The sequence below is a fragment of the Columba livia genome, chromosome 4 (genome assembly GCF_036013475.1).
Source record: "Columba livia isolate bColLiv1 breed racing homer chromosome 4, bColLiv1.pat.W.v2, whole genome shotgun sequence".
Taxonomy (NCBI): domain Eukaryota; kingdom Metazoa; phylum Chordata; class Aves; order Columbiformes; family Columbidae; genus Columba; species Columba livia.
Genome location: NC_088605.1, coordinates 22,282,789 through 22,292,320, shown reverse-complemented (window position 1 = coordinate 22,292,320; position 9,532 = coordinate 22,282,789). Strand labels below are relative to the sequence as shown.

The 9,532-nt window shown below is 35.9% G+C and overlaps 1 long non-coding RNA gene across 1 annotated transcript; it reads right to left on the bottom strand.

The window, feature by feature from the left end:
- Positions 1-837: 837 nt before the first annotated feature.
- LOC110357922 (uncharacterized) lies at positions 838-5,928 on the bottom strand. The gene is made up of 3 exons (XR_002411918.2): positions 4,961-5,928; positions 4,139-4,215; positions 838-3,741 (listed from the first exon to the last, which is right to left on the bottom strand). It is a non-coding gene; the product is annotated as an uncharacterized LOC110357922 (long non-coding RNA).
- Between the last annotated feature and the right edge of the window lie 3,604 nt (positions 5,929-9,532).

Here is a 9,532-nt window from a genome sequence, read left to right as displayed (position 1 = left end):
ACACACAGTAGGATCACTTTCAATTTTTGATCAGTATGCAAACATCCTCTCCATTCCTGGGCATCACCATTTAATCTCAGACTGTTTTTGTCTCTATTTTTTCTGTTTCTAGATTAGTTTTTATTCATTAAAAGTTACATCCATTTTAAAAGGCACTGTTCATGTCACCCCAGACATTTGGTTTGCATTTTCTGAAAAGACAAAGAGGAAATCCAGTATTCACCACAAGTTTATAGAAAGAAAAATCCAAAAGTACATTGAATTTGTCCTAAGAAGTGGATCTTTCCAGAAAGTCTTGAAGAAATGCCTCCAAGACATCTTGTCATGCGTCAGATTATCTTCCATGGGAAGGAATACATAACTGATGTCCTTAAATGGCAAAGAACTTGCAGGACAGAAGCTCTGTAATATTTTTGTAGTTTTGCGTAATCAGTGTTTGTTCATTTGCCACCTAGCTCCAAAAAAATTAAAACTTTTTTCTGTTGTTTAATAGAAGTTGAAATGCTAAGAGGAATAGTAACAATATTAGCACACAGTAGTCTACCTATGCACAACAGATCTTAACTGTAAAAGTAAAAAATACAGATTTATTTTTCAGTTTCTAGAGGAGCAGGCAAGTCAGCTTGATAGTCTAAAACCTAATCAGCACTATGAACAGTGCAATAACTGAAAAACATTATAGAAAGCTGAAGACTTTGTTTAACTGCTACTCCAAAGGAGATAGAAGAGCATTTAATGATTTCTCATGCTCCTAGTGAAATATAACTTCACAACTGGGCCAAGTATATTTCTTCAGGTAACAGGTTCAATATCTTATCAAACAAACAGAGACTGGATTTAAACAATAATGCTTTGATTATATCTACAGTATTTAATTCCTGGTTAATCAAAATTATTTCTTAATCATTGATTTTCCTGAATAAATTGTTGAGACGAGGAACACACATCACATAAAATAGCAAGAAACAAATAAACAAGATACTGAATGAACCTCATGGCCCACATAACTTAGATATGAGTGATGAATTGACCCTTGTCATAAGCCAAGCACCCAACCTGCCTTTCGCTCGCTCGCTCGCTCGCTCACTCACTCACTCACCTCATGCCAGGAACGGGGAGAAAAACGGCAAGAAGTTGAGCAGACTCATGCATCAAGAGAAGGCCAGTTTAATAAGAAAAAACAAAAGCTATATGCACAAGCAAAATAAGGAATGCATTTATGTCTTCCCATCAGCAGGCAGATGCTTGGCCATTTCAAGGAAAACAGGGCACCAGCACATGTAATGATTACTTGGGAAAAAAAGTGCCATAACCCTGAGTGTCCCTTCCCTGCTTCTTCCTTCTTTCTCCTGGCGTTTACTGATACACACCATGTCATATGGTATAGAATATCCTTTTGATCAGGTCATCAACTGTTCTGGCTGTGTCCCCTCCAGCCTCTTGATAACCCCCCAGCCTACTCACTTCGGGGGGGAGTGGGGAGAGACACAGACGGAATCTTGATGCTGTGCAAGCACTGTTTAGCAGTAGCCAAACCTCTGGTGTGTTATAGGTATTGCTTCAGCCACAAATGTAAAGCATGGCACCATAGAGGCTGCTACAAAGAAAGTTAACTTCATAGTTTGATCCCAGCCAGACCCAATACAGTATGTGTACAGAGAAAATTCAATAGGAGACTGAAAGACCAAACCCAGCCACCACAAGATGCTGGAAAGCAGCTCTGCAGAGAGGCCTCTGGGAGTTCTGGTCAATGGCAAGTTGAACATGAGCCAATAGTGTGCCCTGGCAACCTAGAGGAACAACCATGTCCTGGGGTGCATCAAGTACAGCATTGCCAGCTGGGTGACGGAGATGATTGTCCCTCTCTACTCTGCACTGGTGTGGGCCTCACCTGGAGCACTGTGTGCAGTTCTGGGTGCCACAGTATAAAAAAGATTAAACTACTAGAGAGTGTCCAGAAGAGGGCTATGAAGTTGGTGAAGGGTTTGGAGAGGAAACCATATGAGGAGTGGCTAAAGTCACTTGGTTTGTTCAGCCTGGAGGAGACTGAGGTGAGACTTCATGGAAGTCTACAGTATCCTCACAAGGGGAGGAGGAGTGGCAGGCACTGAACTCTTCTCTCTGGCAGGAAGTTGTGCTGGGAGGGTTTAGGTTGATCATAAAGAAGCACTGGTGGAGCACTGGATCAAGCTTCCCAGGGAGACAATCACAGCCCCAAGCCTGGCAGTGTTCAAGAAGAGACTTGACAACACCCTCAGACACACGGTGTGAACTGTGGGGTTGGCATATGCAGGGACAGGAGTTGGACTCGATGATCCTTGTGGGTCCTTTCCCACTCAGGACTTTCTATGATACTATGATTCTATGATCACCTGTAACAGGTGAGAGAATTAACTTTTAGACCATTTTTTCTTTTACATCTGAAGTCAGATTACTCATTTTCTACACAAATTAAATGTTTTAAGCTTACCTTTAAGACATCAGCAATTCCTTCCTGTCTTATAGGTACATTAATACTATCATTAGATAATGAAAAAGTCTATAACCTTTTTCAGCAAATATTTCTTAAGGCAGTGTTGTTTACATTCTTGAGCACAGATTAATGCTGAGACCTGAAGAAAGAATCACATCACACATATATGACATTGTTCTGCATAGTAACTCTCATTTTTTTTTTAATCTAGTACATTACTGACTTGAGCATTAAAAAGGCACAAGACCACTTACATTGACCTTTCTGCCACTTGCAGTCCTGCATACTCTGCTTAAAAAGCAACAAGATCTAGAAATAGTGTATTAATTACTTAAAAACTAATTTAAAACATTATTTATTGTTAATAAACTTTTCTATATATGTATTAATAGCTCTCTAAACATCTGGAATGTCTGTTCCAATACTAGAAAACACTTTCAAGATGTAAGCTGACTTTGGGCCACAATGCTCATTGCACTTCATCTATTATCAAGGCATGTCAAAGTATCATATTTATGCATTATGCACAGAATAAAAACTATATAACTTATACAAATAAAATGTCTATTAGTTCAGATAACAGGCTTCTATTTCAATTAGAATGATAGGATAGATGTTTTGTTGGATTTGGCCCTAATCCTTCTAGGGCATACATAAGATGTTCAGCACCTTATAGAATTGAAACATTATCAATGAGTGTATTGTCTCAATAATACTGTCAAGATGATTCCATTAAGATGCTGTTGCTAAAATTACCTGAAAACAAAGAATACAAACCAAGTAGTATATTTTAAAATCTGCTAAAACTTAAAAATAAATAGTTTAGATTATTTTTTTATTCAAAAGACTAATACTATTTTGCTTGTGTATTAGGGAATCAGAACTCAGAATACTAGTTGAAGTTTAACTCAAGATAAATTTTTAAGACATTTTGCTTTGAACTAGTTGATAGTTCAATTTTAGTTTGACTTCGTGCAAGAGACAAGTGCTCTTAATCTTTAAACATTTAAAAGTTGTTCACTGAAAGGCATATGAAGAATAACATGATTCTCTTTGCAGTTCAGATTTACAAGAAACTCAACCAAAGCCGGGAACAAAGAGCAGTGTATTTTTTCTTTTAGTGAATTCACAGCCTCACATTTGGAAAACAATTTATCTTCACTGTAAAAAACAAGATTTTCACATCTCTCGTTTTCTCAGCAGCATTCCTCTTTGAGAGTTCTAATATTCTCTATTTAATGGGTTGAGAATTTAGTCTCAAGCAGACTCTGTAGAAAAGAAAATGAAACAAACAAACAAATAAACAAAACCCAACCAAACAGAAAACCACAAAAATCCTGAACAATGAGAAAAAATGCCACAGCCAAAGAACTCCAACCCTGGCATCTATGCTGAGAATACCCACTCCTAGAAAATTTTTATTTAGCTATTGCATTAAGGTCCTGCTTATCTCCAGAAGCAGAGGTTCTTTAGTCAGGCTTTTAAACACTTTACTGATAGCACCTTTAAAAACTTAGCACTTTTAGTCTACTTTCAATTAGCACTCTCCCAGGCAGCCTTGAGAACATTTTCAGAATATTTTTCTAACTAGCGCCTTCATCCTGAAAAAAGTCTGAAATAATCTAATTAAGCTTCATCTCAATAGCTCAGAGACAGGATTCTTACCAGGAAAACCAGGAAGTCCTAACAGAGAAATCCATTTACTGTAGTTGATAAAGCTGTTGACACTGGTAGGAAAAGACCTAGAAAAGAATCAGAAAGTAGCATTTATAGATTTTGCACCATATATATTTGTGACAAAATACTTTCAAGTCTTCTGTGATGTGAAAAAACAAAAACAAAAACAAACCCTTATTATAATTTTAATTTTTACAAAAATCTGCATTTAAAAAAACCCCGCTTAATAGTATTAGCTGTGACCTGATCCACTTTTTTCTGACTTATATGATATGAACGTTAAAGAAGATTGGACAAATGCTAACTTCATGCCATGAATAACAAATCGACCTTTTGCCATTTCCATTTCCACAGGAAATACCAAGAAACACATCCTACAAGACCTATGAAACCATTGAAATAACCCCCCTTTTCAGTAGCAAAGCTTAAAAAATTAGTTTTGATGACTTGTACACAGCTGCATATTTGTCTTACTCAAAAAAAAAGCAACACCCAAACTAAAAACAAAACAACCTGCGTTGTCTGAAAATTTTGAATTTCAGCAATTTTCTAAAATCCATTCTCTAGTCACAAAGAAAAGAAAAACAAAAACCCAAACAAAAAAAAAATCCCACCATCAACACCCCCCATAAAAGCACCGAACAAGACTATAGGTTATGATAGCCAGAAAACAACAACAACAACAAAAAAAACAAAAGCAAAACAAAACAAAAACAAAATAAAAACAAACAAAAACCCCACAAACAAACAAAAAAAACACCACCAAGAATTTTCAGCAAATTACTAGGATATTGTTTAGTATTGAAGTACCTTTTTCCACATGAGTTTTAGAAACACTTTGGCTACTGCTGATTTGATGCTGTAAAACACAAGATGATCAGCAAGGACAGTCTGAGAGTGCAGCTGATTCAATGCATCTATTATATGGAGGAAAAAAGAACATGAATAGAAAACAGCCTGATTTTTTTTTTCCCCTTGTCAATTAAATCTTACATTGCAGGTATTGTTACTGGGAGCCTGTAGCTTTAAGAATGGTTGAAATCGACAAGGTAGTTCAGCTATGCATAGTAAAAGATATACACTGTGATATTAATGAACTATTTCTTTCATGACAGAACTACGGGGCAATAGATATCACTACTATATAATTGTTTCTAACTATGTCTCTGGTACAACAGAACAGCATGGCAAAGCTACAAAGATAAATTGAAGCCAGAAAAGGTTTTGTTAGTGTGGAAATATCATCAGAAATTTTAGTTCCAGCTTTCAATTTAGTGTTTAATATCCTTCAGAGTATGTTTAAAGATCAAGAGTTTTCAAAGGCAACTTTTGAAAGCAATTTTGGGCATTGTTGGTCTTGAGAATCCAGTTTTAGATAACTTTCAGAAAACCTGAATTTCAATGATCTGGAGATTAACTCTTCCTGAAAACCCTGGTTCAATTTTCCCTACTCAGCTTTAAAAACTGAACTCAGAATAATATGTTAAAGGCATTTAAATAAGTGTAAATATCTGGCTGGTTTTTGGAGGAGTCAAATGCCAAGGTGTTTCTGAAAGTGTTCATTGGTCCTTTCTGCATCTTTAAATATTTGGTTGGAGAAAACAATCTTTTAGAATTAGGGGCATGTATAAAAAAAATGTACATATATTCATAATGCCACTTTGTCTTGTTTGTCTATGCTGAATGCACAGTATAACAGCATTTATGCTTCTGTTTTAGAGTCCAGCTGTTTAAAAACAAAACAAGAGAAAAAAATATACTGGACTTTGCATGCAACTAAGAATCTGCAAGGAAAAGGATTTGTATGGGTCAATTTTTCAACATGTGGTCCTTTCTGCAACATTAAATGCTTGTCTATATTCTTTCTGTACAAATAATTTGATTATGTTAATTAGTTACACGGTCCAGGAAAGTGCCTTCCACCTTGTGTTACAATTTGTCTCTTGTAATGTTCAAAAGAAGACTTATCATGGATACAGTAGCTAGTTCTCCCCCAGAAGCACTGAATACACTTAACCAATTACAGCAACGTCCTTAACTGTACTGAAAATCAAAGGTCTGTTAAACCCTATGAAGAGCGCTTAAAATAAATGACCAGTGGACAGCAGCTTCAAGGAGAATGTATTTCCACTAATGAGTGAAAAAGATGACAGGTTTATAAAGAGATTTGAGTAACTCGAACTTGGGGTTACAATAATTAATATCTAACTTGAACTGTAATTATGTTCTGTATATGTTTAGTTCACCCAAAGTGTCCATGTTCAGATCATTAATAAATTTTGCTAATGCTTCTGTGGTTAATCCCTTTAACAGAGCAGCTTTTCTTCACTGAACTATTGTAATCTGGGGTACAAAGTAACACAGACAGGCACCAGAGCATATCAATTTGACAAACAGCAAAGAAATAATAAATAATTAAACCTGTACTTTTTATGTTATCCGTCTCAAAATTTATACCTTCATCATAAGATCTGCTAAAGTCATCAGTTTTGGATAATGTACAAAACACTGTCTCTTAAATTGTGCAACATAGCAAAATGTATTTTTTTTAATAATGCATCAGTAATTATAAGGTGAATGAGCACTACAGAAGTTGTAGTTTCATGACTACATTTACTTCAATGGACACATGATGATTTGTGCCAGCTGAGAATTTGTCCCTTATGTTTAATACTTTATTTTTAATTTATTTTTTCCAAAATATACCATTTTCTGTGCTAGAAAAACAATGTACCTACTTGATATTGTTTAGATTCAAATTAGATTTTTTACAGGAGAGTTTGAGTCTCAAGTAGCATATAAGTAACCTTGAAACAGAGTAATATAAGGTTTTAGATTAGAAACCTAGGGGTATTTTTCCCTTCCTCTTCTATTCTGGGGAAAAAAAAATACTGAAGATATGAGTATAAAATTATTTTTAAAACAATTGCATTTGCTTATAAATGTAGGAGAGTTTGATGCCAGGATAGCAGAATAAATAATTCTTGTGGGTTGACCCCAGCCAGCAGCCAAGAACTCACAGAGCTGCTTGCTTACCTACCCATGGCAGGATGGGGGGAAAGAATAGGAAGGAAATACAGGGGTTAACAGGCTAGTTAAAGTGAACTCTGCATGCACTAGCAGAGGAAAATCAGGAATTTTTCACTGCTTCCCACAGGCAGACAGATGTTCATCTGCTTCCTGGAAACCAGGGCCTCAGCACACATAATGCTTACCGGGGAAGACAAACCCCACAAGCACAAACATCCCACCTCCCCAAGATTTTATTGTTGACCTTGACATCATATGCTGTGGAGTATCCCTTTGGTCAGTCTGGGTCAGCTACCTCAGCTGTGTCTTCTCCCAACTCCTTACCCACCCCCAGCCTACTCACTGCAGGGGTATAGGGCTGGAAGTGAGATGTGTTGGGTATAGTGGAGAAAAGAAAGCCTCAGGGCTGTGCAAGCACTGTTAAGCAGCAGCCAAACAGCCAACATTGTTTCAGCTACAAATCCAAAGCACAGCACTACACAGGATGCTATGAAGAAAATTAACTCCATCCCAGCTGGAGACAGCACAGCAGCAAATGAGAGCAATAACTGAAGGAAAAGTGTCTTGAGCAGTAATATGAAACTTTCAGATATTCAAATTATTTGAAAGATAGATATACAGACTTGAAGAGAATAAATAAATCAACACCAGACAAAGGCAAGAAAAGACAAAACTTTCAGTTTATTTTAATTTTTTATATTTCTTAATTTAAGTCTTTTTTTTTTTTTTTTTTTTTTTTTTTTTTTTTTTTCCCCTGCAACCAGGAAACAGCACTGAAGGAAATAAACATGAAATCCAAAATTAGATTCTAACTTGTAATCACATACTTCAGCCTTCTCCACATGCACAGAGAAGAGCATACACCTTCTCAAGCAGCCTAGCAGCAGTGGTGCTCACCTTCTCTGCAAGAAGAAAAGTATCAAAACAGAGAGCTTCCATTACAAGGTTAACCATGGAATTATTTTTGAAAATAAGAACAAAAAACCACTGAGAAACTGCCACTAAATACTACACATTTCCCTTAAACTTGTATCTGTCCCTTTCTTTGCAGGATAGGATTTTTTTTTTTTTTTTTTTTTTTTTAAGATAGTGCAAATAGCCAGGTATCAAATAGAAGCTTATCAGGTATATCTTATGATCTCTTACATCACTAGAACACAGACAGCAATGTTAACTCCAGTCATAGTCACAGGTTTACCAAAAGATTTTCACAGCTCATATTTTTGTATAATGGCTTCTTGAAACACTGCAGAAAATCTGGGACATACAGATTTCATTGCTACATTTCTTTTGCTTTGTCTCATCCTGAATACTGACCTTTAAAAGATGATCACAATATTAATGGTCTTCTATATCGAGGGGTATTTTTCACAATCTTTCATGCTAAAATATGTCTCTGCATGTCTGTGAGTTCTAACTGGTCAAAAAGAGAAGCATTCTGCGAGGTTTATGTTTTCATTTATACTTGAACAGTCCTGAAACACTGTTTTCCAGTTATTATGCATAGTGTATATCATGCCTCAGGGAATAGGTTCAAAAGCACAGATATGTCCAAATAATTAACCAGGCTTTAATAATCTGGCATCAAATGTTTCTATTAAGGTTAGTGTATTAATAAAATGTACTGCATGTTGCAATAGCTATAGCATTTAAACGCCACAGTAATGATGATTCCTTCTATTTGAATTAAGATGTCGAATGAGGAACAGATTCTGGCATAAAGGCGTCTTGAGAGATTGTTAGTCTCTATAGTTTAATATCAACAGAATTTTTGCAGAATAAACCGGTCAAATATTAAATCAAATAATTGGGCAATGCTGCAACAACCAAAACAGCAGCTACAGTCTTCACATATTGTTCACTGATTCCTTCTCCATATGCACTACACTTTCTCACCAGCTTACAATCCTCACCCTGCTACCATCTAGAATGATTTTTTTCTAATAGCCTTCAAGCAACCCACAGTTTGAAAAGCAAATTCTAGGTCAATGCTTCATGATGAATAAATTCTCTAAGAGATCACCTAACTTTCAACATCACAATGTTTGGTCTGAAATTACACTTTTTAAAACAACAACAACAAAAAGGTGGAGTTAGAGACCTTACCTCTACCTTTGTTCAGTTTTTATTTACTAGTCTTATTTTACCTGCACAACTCTAATGAAGTAAAAATGTAACTGCTAATTTACCCTGGTGTAAGCGAAAGCAATTTTAAGTTATGAGCTTAGACAAGCTACAATACCTTTGAAATACATGAAGACAAAGCTAGGTGCTTCCCAAATCAGACTGAGATTTAATGTGCAAATCTTATATAAATGCAGGTTTATATTCAACCATCTCTAAGTTCCCTTT